The sequence below is a fragment of the Scomber scombrus genome, chromosome 4 (assembly GCF_963691925.1).
Source record: "Scomber scombrus chromosome 4, fScoSco1.1, whole genome shotgun sequence".
Lineage (NCBI taxonomy): Eukaryota > Metazoa > Chordata > Actinopteri > Scombriformes > Scombridae > Scomber > Scomber scombrus.
In genome coordinates, this window is record NC_084973.1 from 19620215 (window position 1) to 19641751 (window position 21537).

A 21537-nucleotide genomic window follows, 5' to 3' on the forward strand; every position below is an offset into this window, starting at 1 on the left:
GATTTTTCCTTTTCGAAACTCACTGTCAGCTCCAGATGTGCTGCTCTGTATGCGACCCTACACTCTGACCTACTGTAAAGGATGCAAACAAATAGGGACCTTTCACACAGAGATCAACACAGTATTATGTTACTGCTATCATTAAAACTGTCCGCAAAGGTAATGGGTATGCCCTGCTGAAAAACACCTGCTCCTGCTTACTGTAGAACAGCTGCTTCTCATGACAAAGGTATGGACAGTAGATCAGCTATTGTCCAAGCCTGGCCAGATACAGATAACAGGTAATTGTGTAAAAAGAAAGAATTCAACTGGTCAAGTAAATCTAAATCCATTCATGTCAGAAACAATAAAGTGTCTAATGTACAGATTAAACCGTAATTTAAAAATCTAGAAAAATAATCAGCATGATAATTTTTTACAATGTACTTTCATTTGTAAATGTTATGGATTTACATTTGTTCTCTCACTCCTACATCTCAAAAACTCTCTCTTTCAGTCTATTTTTCTGTGTAATAGATAATAATGCCCTTGAATATAACTGAATGACTTTATAAGTGACTGGGTACAAAGGTAAAACTAAAACTAAACTAAAATCAGTTTTTTTCCTCCAACTGTGACTCCAGCTGTATCACAGGAAGGTTTGCTGCAGAGAATGAGTGGGTGGGGATGCATGCATGGATACACAGACACATCGAATACTACAAGGAGGCTACAGACAGAAAGAGACAGAGAGAACAAAGCAGAGACAAAAAAGAAAATGAGAGAACAAACAGAATACTGATTGCACACCTCTACAAGTTGCTGTCTGCTGCATTGTGGCACACACTTTTCGAGCCCCCGCATCAGCCCAAAAAAATCCCATAAATCCCACCCAAACACAACTCAAAAAAAAAGAGAGAGAGAGAGAGAGAGAGGAGAGAGAGAGAGAGAGAGAGAGAGAGAGAGAGAGAGAGAGAGAGAGAGAGAGAGAGAGAGAGAGAGAGAGAGAGAGAGAGAGAGAGAGAGAGAGAGAGAGAGAGCAATAGTGTGAGAACAGCATAGTTACATAACCATGAGAAGCAGCATGGGAGCTACCAAACGGGAGCTCCCAGGCTTCAGCAAGTCACAGAATGACGCAGTGCCCTCACACACACACAGAGACTCTCACACTCTCACACACGTTCACACACGCACATACACCACCCTCAATGCAGCAAAGGACACACATCCACATTGATGTGCTTCATGCAAGATAAGCCACTTCTACACATCTATCATAATCTGGCTCAAGGCAATCGAAGTGACGATGCATTTATTAAAACAGTCTACCAGCAGAAGAGTGGAAATTGCACAATCAATTTTATCCATAAACTGTTTAATGGCCACAAGCCACGGAAGTTGAGAACCACTTTCGCAAGTCCAAAAAATTTAAATGTTGATAAATGGTAAGTAGTATTAGTGCTTCCTCCATGGGTAAGTGGTAAGTGCTTTCTCTATTGGCATAGATGCCTAAACTGGTATTTTAGCTTTTCCCTATTTAAAAAAATAAGAAAAGAAAACCCTCCTGAAAGCTTTCTTTAAATATTCCTCTGTATGAAATAGAAGAGAGTTTAGAGTCTCCACTTTGAAAACGTATACTAAGATTGTTTCTCATCAATCAGAAAAGCATCAGAGCCCTCATAATGATGTGTTTTCATAGCCTATCAAGAGGAAGTGTGCTAAAACAACACTAATAGCCACATCTTTTTCAACACCATCCATTTCTCGTTTTTTCTCCTTTGCTTGTCTCTAAACATAAAACGTGTCTCTCTAGTAATCATTCTGCTTTGGTAGCTATTTTTACACCAAGGCATTACTGCAGGCAAACCGACAAACACAGCGCAGCAACCCTGAGTTAAGGCAGGATCGATTGATGAGCTACGAGCAAAGCAACCTGCATTCCTTCCATCTGGGAATGTAGAAGCGAGCTGATGCGGAGCTCTTTGCTCTAAACACAGTAAAATCAATATCCTGCAAGTTAATGAGATAGACCCCCTAGCCTCTACATCTGATTAGATAAACAGATTAGCAGCAAAACACAACACCACCATTAGGTGAAAGCAGTGTGCGCACATACTGCTCAAGCCAGTCCAATTATGCAGACTGGCCACCTTACAGTTAAGTGTTATAATGTGATTTTATTATGTGGTTGATTTTTTATTAATGTCACTATCATGTCTAAAGAACTGCTTTCTTATGGTTATGATAGATTTATCTGAAGAAATAGTGATGTGATAGTATAGTTGGAGGTGAGTTTCCGGATTTATGACTACCACAAAAATATACTACTCAAGCCCACATCATGACACAAAATACAGAAAAACACCATTGATTACATTACCTTTTCAGGCATCTTATGTTCAAATATGATCTCAGCTGTTTGTTACTTACCTAGAAAAAGAGAAGAGATGGAGGGAGGGAGGGGGGAGGGAGAGAGGGAGGGAGGGAGATAAGTTATCAGGACAATCTATTGACTGCAGTTAGATGTAATTTGGGCTTAAACAAGCACCGGGGAACTTTGTGTATATCTCTAGAGACCCTTTTCTCCCCCTAACCCAACCCCCTGCTGCTTAGTGGACACTCCACACACACACACACACACACACACACACACACACACACACACACACACACACACACACACACACACACACAAACACACATACAAGCACCAAAGTAATGAGAATGGGGGTGTATATCAATATACCACACTGGTGAGAAAACTTCTCTCCCTCATCCCAATGCATGCCTATTGATCTGAGTCAAGCCTCCCATATTCAGCTCTCATCTCATCTATCTCCACACTCCCCTTTGAATATCTGAGTGCTGATCCCTCAAGCCCTCTCCCTTGACTAAAATATCTGCAAATGATGAGGAGTGTCATGACATGAGGGAAAAAATAGTTAAATATGACACTCAGATCAATTTAGATATGCAAAAAGCATGCATCACTAGGGAGTTGAAATGGCTGAGATACCTGGCTCAGGTCAACTCCCTTAGGAGCTGAGAGCATATCATCAGGGCAGAACAAGGACATGCTGGTGGAACAACATCTCCAAGCAGGCAAAGCAGCACCTGAGAATTGCCCAGATGGAAGGTGCACTAGACACAGGATATCTGGGCTGTCCTCCTTCACATCAAATGGCAACTCTTCCATTGGACAAAATTCTGATAAAACGTTCATATAATTGCAATATACTGAAGTCAACATTTAATTTTATAAAACTGCTGATAAGATGAATTCCTGGAGCCTCATATGAGAAAGTAGCCTTTTTCAGTAACAGAGCTGACAAGAAAAACTGTATATTAAAGAGCCTGTACAAAACAGTTCCAATGATTCATGGTAACCTAAGTGTGGTATGCATATACCACACACTGGATACAACAGTTGTCACAATATGTTACTGGCATGACAGAAGAAGTACTCAAGGTAGCATTAAAGTGCCAGTCTGGAGAGTGCATGTGATAAAATCACTGCTTTTCTGAAGCATTGATGTACACTGGGGCTGGGAAATACCCACCATAACGCCTATTAAGATGCAGCTTGTGTGTTTGCTTACAGAGGAAGCAATGGGTGCTTTGATGCAGTAGTACATGTAATGATATAATAAAGATAGGTTTTGATTCAATTGATTTAGGAGGTGTTGATTCTAAATGAAAAACCCACACATTCGTATCTCATTATTCTCATTTGAATTTAAATAAAATGTATTATATTACATGTATCAGGGTACAACAAATAATAATTTTTAGGGGTGCTCTACATTGACTTTTCTGCCGATATCCGATATTCCGTTATTCCCCAACTCTTAATTTCCGATACCGATAGGCTTTTTACATCAAAACTATTAGGTAACAACATAACATATCTCCTACTGTTAATTAACACATTATGCCTAATTTGATTGTTATGCCCCACTGGATGCATACATAAATGCAACATGGCTTTCCAAATGTAAACACTGTCTGTGCAAAATAAGAGAACAACTTCAATTTAAGTTATGGAAAAAAGTGCCAATATGGCACTGCCATATTTATTATGCTGCTTTGCAGTAATTGCAAATTACAAATTTACTATCCATAGGGAACACTTGGAAATAGTTCCAAACCACAGACATAAGCCCTGTTTCTGGAGGCGGGACCTTTTATAGGAACGTCCTCTCACTCGGTCCTCTCAGCTGTTGTGTCTCCAGCAGAGTAGGACCCATATAGGACCCACCGGACTCTGACGGTGACGTCACAGAGGCGACTCGCCGAAATCATAACAGAGAAAATGACAACGAGGAGGTAAACCTTGTTTCTGTTTGTGTGTTCGTGTACATGGCGGTGGACGCTATGAACTTGTTAGCCCCGGTTAGAGACCCACGAGTCTAGCGTGTTGTTGTTGTTTAACGTCATCAAGTGCGCGCCGGTAAACGTCCCATGCTGGTATTTATGATGCTGGTTTTATCTTGTCAATTATTTATTTGAAGATTGACTTATCATTTCAGGTCTAATCAATATATGATATATAAATTATATTGAGCTTATATTGATGGACAGTGTTATTTGTATTACTTACCCCGATAGTTACATATAAAACTCAATACTGGTATCAAATTCTGTTGTAGTGGCAACAATGTAGCTCACTTTTCACCCCCATCCCTCCATCTATGTATCAACTCCTGACCCCCATCTCCCACCTGTCTATATTTCTTATGTCTTGTTTTTCCTTCTGTTCATTGGTCAGACAGGTTGACAACACATTCAGACCCAAATGTCAAACGTGCAGAGCGACCAAGGTGAACGTATGGAGTGACAATCAAAAACAGCAGACTTAAAAGAAAATGCAGTTTAAATGCAGCTTGCAGAGTTAAACCCAAACAGAGAAGAGAGAAGTCAAGCACGCAGATATGATGATTAGCAGCTCCTTAATTAAAGAGGCAGATGCCCAGGTAGAGGCATTTGGAAGATGACTCCCTTGCTCAATTATAACTGTCTTGCAGATGGAATAACCAATTTTGGATATAAAATGTATGCTCCATACTTCTCCTAAACACTAATTGTGTCAATGTGACTCATTCAAGACAGTCAGGAAGAGCCTCAAATAAAAATTTATCAGAACTTTGCTTTTAAAAACATACCAGTAATCGCTTTGGCTGTTGATATGATTAACACAGATTCAATGATTTCGCTGCGCTTTCAGGGCAGAGCCAAATCAGATAAGATAATACTTTATTGATTCCCAAAAAAACAGTAAGAAAACAGATAAAAAACAGTTTGAATGAAATAAATAACAAAAAAAGTGACATTAGAAAAACTATACACAATATTACACTCAATAATATGACAATAATAATACAAAACTTGCATTATACTGTACTACTATTACATTGCACTATATTTAATGACAGTCTAGGTTATTGTATTTAAGTCTGAATGATAGTTTACTCAAAAGACAGACATACATGGAATGAAAACGACTCTTTCATAAAACTTTCTGTCCACTCAGTCAGTCATTATTCGTGAATATCTTTTGAGTTGTCTTGTTTGAGGGGCAAACAGCCTTTTAATGGAAGAAACAGCTGGATTATGTCACAACCTCCATCCAGAAATTGTCAATGGTGACATTTATAGAGAAGCAGCAGTTTTATGAGCAACAAAGACACCAGCTTTAAAGATGTTAGGGATACACATGCTCCCAGATCCTTTCTCCAATGGGGCAATGTGGCTGTACATATTACTTCAACTGGATAATAAAGTAGAAGCAAACAACACCTACATGTAAAGAGTCCAAAGCACATAAAGCAGAGGACACTCATCTCTGTGTGTTATGAATACACGTGTATTCTGCATCATGGGAATAGGGGGAATGTGGTGGTCTATCAAGACAGCCATGCCTAAGCCCTTGTGCAACTTCTGCAAAAGCTCCATGACTCATGAGGCCGGGCATCACTGTGGCCTTTGATTGCACACATGAGCTCATGCTATACTTCTGCTTGCATTTGGTGCCAAAGGCTAGGCTGAAAAAGACTGACTAAAGCCGATTCTGTTGAGGGACTTTGAGCGAAAGGGGGTAAAGGACAACTCACTTCAGTTAGCTGATTCAAATTAGACCTGTTTCCGTGGTGACTAGATTCTCGGCTGGTGATTTATGGCATCAAATAGTCATCACCTCCAGTGCGTCTGGTCCTACAGTGAAGGATGACAGCTTGTGATCGGGAACAGCTGTGGAAAACAGGTGTGTGTTTCTCATTACGGCCATAGCACGATAATGATGGCTTTTAATCACTAGCCCTAGATAGGAGTGTGTGTGTATGTTTGTTTGAGAGTGTGAAGATTCTTGAGAGCTGTCTATGTGCATATTTTACATGTGCACGTACATGTGCGTGGTTGCATATTATCTGCATTTTTGCACCTTTCACAGTGGATTTCTATGAGGGGGATTTGCATGTTTTTGAATGAGCATTTTTGTGTGTGTGTGTGTGCTTATGTGAGAGTGGATGCATAATGAGTAGAGAGAAATCAACAGGGAAATAGGGTGTGCAAATGGGGTGTGCAAGCTTCCTCTCCCAAGTAAACACACTCGTTTTATAGGCGATTCCGCAATGAATGCACCAAACAAGAAAGCATTGTTGTAAACAGTTCCAGTGCTGCATCCCAGTTTTTACCACAAACTAAGAAAACATTCCCTTTGTTGTCTGGTGTGGATTAGATCCCTCTTATCATGTCTTCTACTTTCCTTTCAATGAGGCATTGGTGGAAAGGGGGGGTTAAATGACAGGAAGAGCAAAAAATTCAAATCTGAGGCCTCACCTCTAAGCAGTACTCGCTTAAGAACTTAAGCTCCACAACAAACAAAGATACCAGATCCGAGCTCTACCTAATCATAGCAGCTTATTCCCTTTGACTGTGTATACAATTGGGAACCCACCAATAGCTGCTTTCCCACCATTGGCAGGCGTTGCTATGGCCTCCACCCTTTCCTACCGCATAACATACCGCAGGCTTGTACGCATACAAGCAAACACACCGAAAGAATCGCATGCTTTATGCTTACAAACACATGCAGGTATTGGCAACCATACATTTCCACTTGTGCATACTGTGTATACTAAAAAAACATGTATGTACATGTTCATATGCAGGCCCAGATTACATTTTTGTCTACCTGCATGAACTTGTCAGCACACCAAAGTCTGTTATACTGCTACCATATATGAACATATACCGAATGTACAAGCACTGCATGTAACAACAACATACACACATTTGACTCAATTCAAAAAGGGAATGCCACATATTCTAAGATACTGATACTGTGTGTGTCATTTAGTGATCAACATGCAGGCTTACAGTTGATGTGGAGCTCTAACTAATAATAATGACATACCTTCAATTAAATGGAAATCACTGCTCTGTCTCTCTCTAAATGAAATGAATGCAGAAATGATGTGCAATTATACAGCTTGAGATGTATAGAATGTATACATTAACGTTACTCAACTGATCTTATAATACTAATCTCTCATCACCACTCAATGCCCAAACAAACCTGCAGGTAGCTATTATTAATAGTATCAGCTAAATATAGAAAAACAATTAATATCTTGAAAATGTAAAGGCTATTGGAATCAGCAATTATCCATACAATGCATAAGGCTGTCTGTGGAAGTTTAAATGTGATCAAAAATTGAGCTTTCTAGCATATACAGAATATGTTTGTATTCCACAACAAGGCCATGTTACACTAAACAAAGCCTAAAGGCATACAGATGCATACAAAGCAGGATTTGTTGGTTTGATCAAAATCGGGAGGACTTCAAAGGATGATTGTAGTTGCTTGAGGAAAGACGTGTAAAAAATATTTAACTTTCATTACATTCTATTTAAATATAATTAATTTTCTTGATAAGAGTTGGATGAAAAGATGCCATGATTATATTGTAAGGATTGGAAAATGGCAGATCTAGGTACATTTGAATGGACTTGTATCAGCTAAAATAAGTCTGATTCCTTTTTTTTCTTTTACCATACTTACTTTGCTGTGTCTACCATGGCCCAAGAGTGTTCCTCTCTTTTATGACAGCCAATGCTGCAAACATGTCCCTGCATATTAGAGTGAAAATTAGAGTGTGAATGTGAAAAATGATTTGGGCATACTGGTGTAAGGGAGCAATTTGTAACTCTAATATTGTCTATTAAATATGAAGTAAAACTGGTAGACTCAGTGGAGTCTTGTCACCAAGTTGCCTTCATCTATGTTATAATGTTTGGAGAGGGTACTCCTCATCTGTAAAGCAAGTTGTAGTCTTCTATAAGCTGTGTTGAATATTATATCCCACGCTATCTTCAAAAACATAACATAACATATCATGGAAAAATTATATCACACTGGGCTGTCCACTGTGATAAAATAGTGGTTTGATTTCTTCTTTGCAGGGAGGGCCCAATATGTTTGTATGAATATATCTGCGGTGTCCCCCTCCCTAAACAAAATAACCACAACCTCCACCCCTCAGGAAAGCACTTTCCAACTCCCCAGTTGTATTAATTTTGAACGAAATGTGGGAGTGACTCTCACACTAACACCAATGAAATGTTCTGATGACATAGGAATCGTGATTCAGGAGAACACAAATAAATATAGAGGGAGGGTTGCAATTTAGAATTGAGGGAGAACAAAATATTGCACATTTGTATACCATCCTGTCTGGTTGCATGCTTGCACTCCCTTAACAGTAAGCAACAAAAATAAGATTGGGATTATAGCCAGCAGAATTCCTGGGGCGTGTGCAGTGGCATACATATGTGAGGCTTGTGCAATTAAGACAGGATTCATTACTGTTAATACTGTAACCTGGCACATCTTTTAAACAGCAAATATAAGCGACGTGCCTCAGCCTCATAGACATCTTGCTTGGAGATATTTTGTGCTCATCCATGTTAAGTAGCAAAATAAGTGCAGTGTAAAGTATGTGTTGTTATGGAATTGTTTGTTTGTCTTATGATGTAATATGTTAACTGACAATCTGTGACACACAGTTAATTTCTCCAAAGGGACGATATAGGTATCAGCAGCAGCAGCATCAAATTGCCCTCACAGCTTGTTACAGGATTTTCCATCTACATCAATTATGTAGGCTTCCTCTCTTCATGTGGCATCAGCCTGTGAATGCCAACATTATAAATTAGGTCCCTAGTAAATGCGAATTTAAGTAATCTGTAATGATATTCAAATATTAAATTTTAAATAACCTCTGCATCTCTTTCATATTTTGTGGATTACATTTCATAGATTATATTTCAAGAAACATTGCTGATTTAGATTATAATGTTTGTGTACTATTGTTTTTTTTCTTTAACACTCAATTTTTAACTGAAACATCAGTGAGGTTTGAGAAAATCAGTGATATGGTAGCACCTATGCACCTCTTAGTGCTTTTTGCTGCATGATAGCTGAACACACTGGTCAGCAACTAAGAAAATGGTCTATGCAGCTCAACTTGCTGACACATGCTAAAATCAACCACCTGATTTATGGGGAATCTTCCTTCATTTACTGCTTCAGCCCTTATGAGAGATAAATGGGCACGGTTATCTTATTTATGCTCTTATTTATGATGGAGTAGTTAACAGGACTTTGCATAATATCCGTATTTGTGAAATTATGTCTCCTGGGAGATACATGCACAGACCAGATCATTGCTCCATTCTGCTAAAAGAGCCCTCTAATAAACTTATATCACCAGTTGCATCATGTGGCAACAGATGAAAAGGCCTTCATAAACAGATCAGAAGTTGGGAGATAGAGATTTGAGTTAAAATTAAATGCTGCTGTATTCTACGATAGAGGGAGGAGAAACAGACATTTCAGCTTCAGTTTGGTAACGTGTCAGCAAATGTTCAAAGAACAAGAGGACGAAAGACTGTTGAACAAGTTTAATTTGTCTGGATGAGGATTGGTAAAAGAGTGGTTTGCCAATGTATCATTTTGAGGTCAGTATAGTCCAACAGTTAATCTATCCATTCATGCATTTTTGGCTGTTTATCTGTGTCTGGGTTGCAGTGGCAGCAAGCCAGTCAAGGTAGCCCAGGTGATCTGCTCAGCCCCATTCATCAGCTCATCCTAGGGGATCCAAAGACGTCCCCACACCAGGCGGAATATGCAATTCCTCCAGTGTGTGTTCTGAGTCTGCCCTGCTGTCTCCCTTCTTTTGGACAAACCCAGAAAACCTCTGAATAAAGACGTTGAGGAGATTAGAACATATGCTCAGAACACCTGAACTGGTTATTTCTGACACGAAGGTGAGAGAGTTCTACGCTGATTGCCTTTCGGACATCTGGCCTTCTCACATTATCTCTGAGGGTGAGCCTAACCACACTGCAAGGAAAACTCCTGATGCTTGTTTTTTCAGATTTTTTCAGTCGCTGCTCAGTGCTTATGACTATAGATGAGGGTTGTAATATAGATCCACTGATAAATTGAGAGCTTCGCCTTTAGGCTCAGCTCCTTCTTCACCATGACAATCCGGTGCAATGCTGGCAAATCTGCTGATGCCGCACAGTCCATGAGAAGAAACTAGATCTCAACTCAAAGTCAGCAATCAATTGCTTTTCAGTAGAGCAATAGAATAGAGAGCAATAGAGACATTTTCCAGTACAGTATCACAGATGTATACTTTGATTTACAGCCACGTTAAAATTATATTTTATTACCAATAAGAGTCAAATGTAACCTTAAGTTTCATCTTGATCTTGAAGATCAAAGCAAGCAATGGCACTACAGTGGGTGGGTCTTGGGATCCACTCAAAGGGTTTAGCAGGGTTCAGCTCCAGTGTTCAGTGTCCATTTCACATAAACAATCACCCTTCAAACAAACCCAACAACAAAATTGTGAGTTTCAACATCGCTGAAGGAACAGCACAAATCAAAACGTTAGAGATCTTTTATGTTCTTATGAGAAGTACACAATATATAAAGTAAAAATATTTTCGGTTCATTATGAAACTGTGGTGGGCAGCTACAGGTAATTAAAGGGAAACACCACACTGCAGTTTGGTTTTGCTCAACCAGTTAAAATATATTTAACCAGCTCTTTTTGGGCATATATTCTGCATATAGTTTCTATTCAGTAGATCCTACTTCAATATACAGTACACCCTTGTCTAAAACAGTGGAAGAAAAAGAGCATCAGCTATCTTATACTGTGGAGGAAGGCTGCTTGGTTGGCTCTTCTCCAAAAAACACAGATTACCATTCTCTGGATGCTAGTCCCATGCTTCATCTAGCAGAAACAAGTTAAGTCTAAACAAAGAAGTCAATGTAGAATCAGGCCACTGACGCTCAAGACACCAATCCCACTTTCATTTCTTTTTTCCTCCTCTCCTTTTTTCTTTCTGCTCCACCTCCTCCTCTCTGGCTTTTGAGATAAGCTTTCTGTCGAATACCAATTTTAAAAGAAGATTAGGCAGTTCTGGCTCTCAAATCAATTTTACCCCCCACTGCAACATGAAGACAAGCACGCACACACACACCAACACCCAAGTGACCCGTATGCACAGAGCCACATTCATCAGCACACATCTCATACCATAGAAAAGACATGGCATGGCAGCTTCTTAATCAAACACAGACTAGAAGTAATTAAGAGAAGCTGTGGCATGATAGCCATTATTTCCTTAGTCAAATATCAAGGTACATTGGATTCTAAACTAAGCTCCTTATTTCAAGCTTATTATCAATATTACAGTACAGCAAGTTTGCCTCTGGCTGTCTGCTGTGTGTTACAAGTTGAGCAACACTGGAAATGCAGCCCTTGACTTGGGACTTTGGGATAAATTGGAAATGTATGCACAGGTGAGGACAATTATCAGGATATCCTGCCAACAAGTCTGAAAACAAACTAAGCAATGCCTAAAATAATTTACACCTGTATAAAACATACACTTTAAGTCTGCAGAATCATAATGAGCACTGAAAGTGAGGCGTAAGCATCCTGGATTATATGTTCACAAGACACGCAATCACACCTCATGCCAAGAAGACGGAAGACACACAGCGATTCAGAAAAGGTCATCTCTCCACAAGTGCAAAGAAAGCAGAGGGGGTTTGAACACAAAGCCTTCCAACAGGCTTGGACATGTAACAGTGTCTTAATGCTGTTGGCACAAAGAGTTCATATCCAGGTTAGCAACCTGTTGTCAGGGAAACCAGTGAGTATGTTTTTAGAGGCCTGTCGATGGAAGCACCTTTTCTTGGAAATCAATGAGCAATCCAGATGTGACAAGGTCTTCTGACAGCTTCCAGAAATGAACAGCTCTGCTTTCTAAGAGGCTGTGTGTGTGCATGTGTTTTCTGTTATACCATGAACCCTAAGGGAGAGCACTCAACCAGTACCATACAATCTACCTACAGTGGATATAAAACATCATAAACACTTTAAAATGCAGGCTTTCTGGTGTAAATTCACTAGAAAGAGTCCTCAAATTACAAGAACAACATCCTTTTTAAGAACAACATCATTTTTTAAGTCTTAATGATAATGTATTTTGTATTTTTCCCCCAATGATGTTAGGGTTACCATCAAATACATAGACAAAGACAGAACATAAAAACAAACAGCCATTATCAAAAACAAAAGCTCTAATTAAACAAATACACCATTAGAGGTGACTGATCATTTTTCAAGAGCTGTTATTCAAGTGGGGTTTTACTAACAGCTTTTTAAATCACTGTATTGCAAATCATTTTGGGGTAAATGCAGGCATGATCATTATACATGACATGATCATTATACATGACATGATCATTATACATGACATGATCTTGCAATTTTTAAATTACAAGATTATTATATTTTCTCATAGAATAATTTGAATCGGAAATTGATTCCAGACACAGTTATTTGGGGATATCCCTACCTTGAGTAATTAAAGGAGTACAGAACCAAAGCTTTGCATAATGAAAGCTGATGGCAAAACTCTGATGCTAAATGGTGATGACATCTTTTGTTCAATTAACATTTGATTGAATTTGCATTGTAACTTGTCATCACTTATTGCTAGCTGTCTGAAGCTAACAATGCCACAAAGCTTAAAAGTATAGCTGTAAATGCAGGTTGGAATAAATTGTGCTTTGCTGCATGGATGATATCAATGCAGCTGAATAAGAATGATAAAACCATTTTTAGTATGTGGAGGAAGATTGGCAACTACTATGGCAGAAGCTGATGAGGATCCAATAAAATGAACTAATAAACAAACCATCAGTGATGCATATGGGATTTCAAAAAAGACTTAAGGACCAAACCAGCCAATGCTCATGCCATGATGGAAGTTTTGAAAAGTTTCCTCTTCTACTGATGCAGCTGCAGTTTGTAGTACAGAGGGAGATTAATCTATACAGATATAGCTGACAACACCTTTTTGTTCAAAATTTGTAAAATCCGTTTCTGCCTCAGAGCTGAAAATGAAGCCTGTGTTACTAATACTCCACTGATATTTAGAGACTCCGAGTGAGAGTTTATGTATAGATGCACCCATCAATTGGCCACCAATCTGAATCATGTAGTTAGAAAACCAAGTACTGTGTTCATGTTTTATGTTTATATTAACAATGTGTTATTATGAACTTAAAATAGAATTTTCCATTAAAGAAAACATACAAAAATATGTGCGTGTGCTGTCAATCATAGTTCAGAATCAGAATTGGTGCATCTCTACTTTTACCCACATCATGGGACAGAAACAACTCTGTCCACTGGCCATTGTAATTACACGGGCCATTTTAACAACTGTAAACTGTACTTCTATTGTCATTCATCTATCCAAAGTGGTTGTTGCTCCAATATTTTCAACCTACTAACACCACTGCAATAACAAAATGCCACTGGACAAACTGCCATAGAGCCAGAAGCAAGACTATATAGTATTTCTTAGATTCTGTCAATAATATCAGCCCACATCAGAAAACTGATATAATAACTCATAAACTCATATAATATTTCATATATATTCCATCCGAATTACCAATACCATTGCAAAAACTTGTAAACACATTGTTAAGCACTTGTGTGGATGATACAAGCAGCAAAAAAAAACTATTTTTAGCTATACTGCACAGTGTAGAGTGTGTTTGTACGTTCTGTGGGTGATGTGTGATATAACTGTTTTCCTGTGTTTCCTGTTTCCTTGTTTACACTATGTGTGGGCATTACTGCAGTGCATGTTGCCAAGCTACTGAGCCGTTGGGATTGAAGAGCAGACATTGTTCAGTTTGCTGTAAAAACTCAGCAGGTAATAAGATGTGTTTCGAAAAGAAACAATTCAATGCAAGTTTATTAAGCAAAGAGGGGTTAAACTCTGTGGATTTGTTCATTTTCTATGTGTAAAGAAATCCCAGCTGAGACATTACTCCATTATGTGACAGAACCTGAAAGCTGTGAAACCTATTTTGATGAAAGCTTTCAGCAGGGATAGGTGATATCTGAGGTGAAGTCAGTGTATGCCACTTTAAAGAAATATAAAAAACATTGGGTAAATATGGAGGATAAATGTCTCTGATTGGTGCTGTGACAACCATCTAGTGGATCATGGCTTACACACACATCTCCTGAACCCATAACCTATCTTTACACTCTCTTGTGGTTTGACAGTCGCTGTGGCCAAGAGCATCCATTTATCTGAGGTCTGTGATCTGTTTTAAGTACCTGCACTAATCCTTCCACTCCAGGTCAATATCCAGACACTCCCCGAAAGCTGGAAGTTGTTAATGCGAGCAGATACGGCGCACATAGCTGGTACTGTAACACACTCATGCATCTTTATCTATAAATAGATATCTTCAAAGGTGCAGGAGGAGCCATTGAAAATATATCAATATAGAATACAACAGATAATGTATTATGTAGGACATCAGTTCATTAAGACACATTTTTCTTCACTAAGATAATTACAACATTATTAGTACAAATATCATCATTTATATTAATATTTTTTCTAATAGCGTTGTGTTACTGCATATGAAAATGGAAACATCTATCCCTTCCTTTGGGGTATGACGTATAAGAAAACTCTTTCAGTGTTACAAAATCGAGAGTTGCCCAGTTTCAGCTATGGAGAATTTGAGAATTTGTAAACTTTTACTAAAAAAAAGATTAATCATTGACTGAAGAAATAATTGGCAGATTAGTATATTGTTAGTTGGATCCCTATTTTATGCATCCTATAGAATGTACAGTAGTGATGAATTGGGACCAAACTAAGGTGTGATTGCTACACTGGCTAGAGGCTTTCCTCTGTCAGTTTGTAGGGATTCCTCTGACAACGAAAACACTCCACCACTCCTAATTTTCCTGGTGCTGGGCAGCCTGACAGGAAATTACGGCATTTTTCCCAGCCCTCTTTATCCACTCAACTTTTCCTCCTCAATGACACCTTAGACTTAACATTCATTCCTCCAAACCATCTGCTCGCTCAGAGATAAACCTGCCACTCAAGCATTTGGCTCACATAGCAATGTGGCTAAATTTTTGCTTCTTTAAGACATGCATGTGGTAAAGTCACAAAATACTATGAATTTACCCAAACAGATATGTAAATGTTGTTCCAAATTTCATATTAAGCTATATATACAGCCTCGGCCCATTCCATTATTCTTATTTGCACCAAATTCAATTACTTAAAACATCAGATTTTATGTTGATGATCAATCTATTGTCCTATAAAGGGTTTTGGAAAATACTGCATCATAAAAGGGCTTAAATGCATAGTGAACTACAGCTTGCTGAAGATAGGGAATCAATAGCATTGCATGAGCGTCACTGTGACCCAAAACATGAGCAATCAGAACTGACTTGTATAATTGGGTGGGATAATTTTGCAACTAACTTCACGCATAAGTATGAACATCACACCAAAGCTCTGAATGCTGAGCAGTCTATCATCCCAACACAGCAGAGTGACTCTCACATAAGTCACATACACACACACACTTGTAAACACATACAGCAGTGCATTAGTTCCACGGTCCCCACCCCACCATTTCCCTCCCTCCGTCTCACCCTATGCCTCCTGTGAACCATGATAAAACTAGGTGCAGACCAATTACCTCATACTCAAGAGCACGCTGTTCATTTTTCGTCTTTCATTACTGCATGCAGCGGCACTAAATCAATGCAATCAAAGGAGACCACCCCAGTGGTCAGACAGAGAGCAGAAGACTGGTAATCAGGATTGGTACTGACACAAACACGAACACACACAGACACAAACTGGTAAAGAAGCACACACATACAAATTGACGTGTATACATAATGCACAACACACACAAAGGCACCGCTGAATCCGCCAGATGTATTTGCAGAGTCTATATTTGCACATGCATACGCACACAAATGCGAGCACATAAAAGATGAAAACACACCCTCATAAAGAACAGGATATTGGAAGCAGCTGTGAAAAATGATCAAGGGATGACATCAATAACAGGATGGCTCTCACAACACAGGAGCCAGCTGCATCTTAATTGGACATGCAACTCATTAGAACTGCTAGGTGGACTCGCTGTCTCTCTGTGCTAAGGCCACATTCAGACAGACAACAGTTGTGTTGTCTGAGTTGCGACCGACCGCACTGAAAAAGTAGAGGGACTGCAGACTAATTTTCGCTTGTCACTCAGTGGTTGCCTGTTACAGTTTCAAATGTGGTTTCTTTTACACTGCAACAATGAAAAAAAGAGCCCCCATCCAACTGCTAGGAGTCACAGGAGTATACAAGATATACGTCCTTCCTCTTCCTGTCCTTTATGATCTTTGCAATTGTTGCATGGATGACAAAATTAAGCCTCTTACGTATCTAGCTAAGACCACCAAAAAGTTAAGTGAATTAGACTGAATTCAAAAGGATGAAACAGGGCCAGGACCTTGTTGTTAAGACATTTCAAACTCATAGCTCAGATGAGCCATACACTGTACAATGCCCTTGTATGTGGCTCTTCAATATCAGACCAAACCTTGAAAAGCTGATATAAGATGAGGACAGAATAGTTATTGTGAGAGCAGTAGCCAGAGGAACATAAAGAGTGAGAGAGCAGTGTAGAGAAGGATGTAGAGAAGAATGTAGAGAAAAGGCCAAATATTTTCACGACTTTCTCAGCAAGGACAGACTTTTTTTTTTTTTTTTTTAAAGATAACATTTCTTTAGGGCAACATTTCCTATCCAGAGATCCACTGTACATTCTTTAACTGGCATATCACAACATTTTTCTCATCTTTGTGATAAAGATTAAATTCTTTATGGCACTGCATCCATCATTGGAACATAAATGATGAATGGTTGTCTGTCTCTATACTATACATTAGCCCTGTGATTGACTGGAAACCTGTCGAGTTCATACCCTGCCTCTCGCCCAGTATCAGCTAAGATTGGCTTCAGCTCCCCCGCGACCCTCTAGAGGATAATGCCACTAGCATAATATATAAATATTATAAGTCTACTGTACATACACATCTTACATTTCCTTTTGCAATATGCCAATGCATATTGCAACAGCCATGTTAATCTGCCTGCCCTACCAATCCCCTGTACTTTATCTCTGCACACTATATCCATGGCTTCTTTTTTTCACTGAGGCCAATTATAGTGAATAAGTGCAGGTTTCATGTTTTTGCATGTGTGAATTAAGACTGACCTAAAAAGGCCTTAAACTAATGGTGTCTTAGTACAGAAAAATATGCATAATGACTTGAGAGGGTAATACTTTCAATTATTCTTTAATGAGCTGAGCCTGCCAACTACCATCAGACATGACCAATGGATTTACCGTAGCCATGTATCATTAATGGATCTCACCTCAGGCTAATAAGTCTCTCTCAGGGAAAATAATAAGGCTTCAGGCCACGCCCAACCATCATTTTGAGTTGTGAACATTTTTTTTCTTTCTCTCTGTGATTACGACAATCTTCACTGTGGTGAGAATGGATCTGTGAAAAGAGACTGAAATTTAGCCAGTGCCTCTCAAACTCTTCGGTGGCCACATCAGATATGTGCAAAAGAGTGCATGCCCATCTGCAGTCCATTACAAACACACTCATAGCTATTAAAAACTTCCCCTCACATTGGCACTCATTTTCTAAACTCTCCATCCTCAGGCTATTCTGTTGAGGCTCTGGTGCAGCTGCATTTATCAGAGCGTCCCCCTAATCAGTAACTGAATTCTCCCTAAGCAATCAAGTCAAAGTTCTGCTGGCGAAATCAGCAGAAATAAAACACAGCTGAACATAATGAAGGTGCAAGCAAGATAACAAAAGAAAGAGTGTGAGAAGGTGGTGTGGGGGACATGAGAAAGAAGGAACGCAGAGTAGAGACAGTTCACAAATTAGACCTCAGACACCTTATTTACTGTATGTGGTGAAATTACTTTCTCATGTTCCTCGCTGATTAAGTGAGTCATAAAACAACTCAAATGTGCTGTAAAAAGTTCTAAAATATCCTACAACCTCCTCTCATTATATCCATTCTGCATCTGTCAGCCCTATTCCACTAACATTCATAACCTATTAATCTTGTGTATTGCAGGGAAACTAAAACCTGTAAATGAATGTAGCCAATGAAATAAATACAAATTAAATATTCAAATTAAATAATAAAAAAATCATGAATGGCTGACATTTTGGAGCAAGCACTGGCAGAATCTTCCAGTCATTTTGTTGAATCAAAAAGATATCAACATATCAAAAGGCCTTTGATGAAGCCCTGCAGCTGTGGCCTCTTCAACCCAGATTCATTCCAATCATCATTTAATTAAATCTGGTAGCACAGTAACCACTGGTAAAACACCTTTATGTGTCTGGACCTGTTGGAAGCAAATGATTATCAATATGCCTGTAACCCTTTATTTGAGTTCACTGAGCACCTGCTGAACTGAACTCAGATTACATGGATCTACATCAAATGACAATCCTATTTAAATTGTGTGGTATCATCACTTAACAGGTAAGAAAAAGATAAAGATCTGCCAGCAGAAGTGGAGGCAGTGTTAGTCTCCCTACTGATTTTCAAAAGGGTTACAGAATTTGACAAGTAATGGATTTGAGCCCGAATACAGGCTCAAATGCATTGCACCAGGCTTGTTAATCACGATGTGAAGAAAATTATGCTGAAGAAATGGGACTGAGCTGAAAGGCCAAGGATGCACAAATTTGGAAATATTCACTTGAAAAATGTTTCACAAGTGCTTATAACTCTTCCTTTTTCTGTCAGCACATCCAATATTCATTGTGTGTACATGTACAGAATGTGTTCATACATTGTACGTTTTACGTGCAGACTAACATGTCTGACTTGTTTAACAGCTTTGGGGGGAGGTTCATTCAAACTAAGCCAGTTGCATTTTGATTGCAATTTGACCATGTCTGTTTCTCGTGTGACATCAATCTGCTGCTGCTTTGGTGATTTTATCAACAATAACACTAAATACTTACTGCAAACATGCTGCAATAACAGATTAATGCTTGAAATACAAATAAATTATTTCAATGAAACACTCTCCAACCAAAATCAGCACAGAAAATAACATTTAATGTGATTAAAGCAGGAAGGTCAGTAAATCAGTCTGCATTGATCTATAAATGAATACTCTTACAATATCTGTTGTGCACAGCTGCTTTATGCTGTATGAAAAGTTTCTCCTTCAGTTCTTCAAAACTCTGCAGTATCTGAAGGCAGCAGGACTGATATGTTAATACATCTGCAGCCTCAGATTAGGAAAGTGCTGCACCATAGCACAGTGCCATTATGCATGGTTGCTTACCATGTTTACCTTCATTAAATCACCTAAAAATAGTACCAGGCGGCTAAAGTATAAACACATACACCTCTACACACATCAGTCTGATTGGTTATAACTCGATAATCTGGCTCTATATGATGGGGACGTCAGGTTACCTTTTTTCCAAATTTCTAGTAAGTAATGTTTCAAGTTTTCCTTTTTAAAATAAATTGCATTGCAAATACTGCAATGTAACATTGATGACTAAACTATGTGACCAATCACATGGAGAGATACATTATATATATATATAGATACATTTTTTATATATATATACACACATATATATATATATACATATATACATATATATACATATATATATATATATATATAAATATAGATACATACATTTTATATATATAGATATAGATATATATATAGATACATACATTTTATATATATATAGATATATACATATATATACATATATACATACATATATATATATATATATATATATATATATATATATATATATATATATATATATATATACACATACATTTTATATATATATATACATACATTTTATATATATAGATATATATATATATATATATATATATATATATATATATATATATATATATATATTTATATATATACAGATAAATATAGATTGCAGTATTTGCAATGCAATTTATTTTAAAAAGGAAAACTTGAAGCATTACTTACTAGAAATTTGGAAAAAAGGTAACCTGACGTCCCCATCATATAGAGCCAGATTATCGAGTTATAACCAATCAGACTGATGTGTGTAGAGGTGTATGTGTTTATACTTTAGCCGCCTGGTACTATTTTTAGGTGATTTAATGAAGGTAAACATGGTAAGCAACCATGCATAATGGCACTGTGCTATGGCGAAGCACTTTCCTAATCTGAGGCTGCAGATGTATTAACATATCAGTCCTGCTGATAATATTGGTTCGATGATTTTTTTTAAATAATGAAACTAATTATTATAGTAACTAACTGATGAAAAAACCTGCATTAGTTGTATTTGCTGCAAATTTGTGGTGATGTGTGTTCATGCCGTGATGCTCTGAACCGTCCAGACATTTCCTTAAGAAAAACTCTGTTATTATAAAGTGTCACTGTGATTGCACAGTGAAGCTGTTTCAGGTCTGTGAGACCAGTGCCTGACACCTTCACCCTGGGGTGCATGATGTTTTGTAAAGACTAATTTCCAAAAGATTCAGACAAATCTACTCAAAACCTGGTTAGCTGCAAACATCCTTCAAAGTTTCTTACAGTGTCATTAGAATAGGGCTGTTAATTGAATATGACAGTTGACATAAAAGCAAAGTTAGCAGATTAAAGATGAAACAATAATCAAATGTATTTGTAGCTAAATGAATGTTTTTATGTTGGTTTCACAATTGCATTCTGGATGTTTAATGACCAGTACAAAGCATTATACATTTACATAAAGGACTACATTTTGTGAGCAAATGCAGTCCGTTTGCATTTGATTTATTTTGACCTTTCAAATGTTTGAGAGAGTGATTTCTTTTCAATAATTTTTGTTTTTGACATAATTCAATTTTTGTAGAAACTCAGCATAAAATAATTAGGGGTGGGTGAAAAAAAAAAGAGAAGATTCACATAAGATTTTAGTGTCTTATCTCCTAAGATACTGAATCGATTCACTGTCCAAATCGATTTTCTAAATGTTAGATCATTAATAATAATAATGATAATAATGA

The 21537-nt window shown here is 38.0% G+C and overlaps 1 protein-coding gene across 1 annotated transcript in view; it reads right to left on the bottom strand.

Annotated features, from left to right (window-relative positions):
* pde4d (phosphodiesterase 4D, cAMP-specific) overlaps positions 1–21537 on the bottom strand; it is a 98500-nt gene that overhangs the window by 66072 nt on the left and 10891 nt on the right. The window lies entirely within an intron of this gene.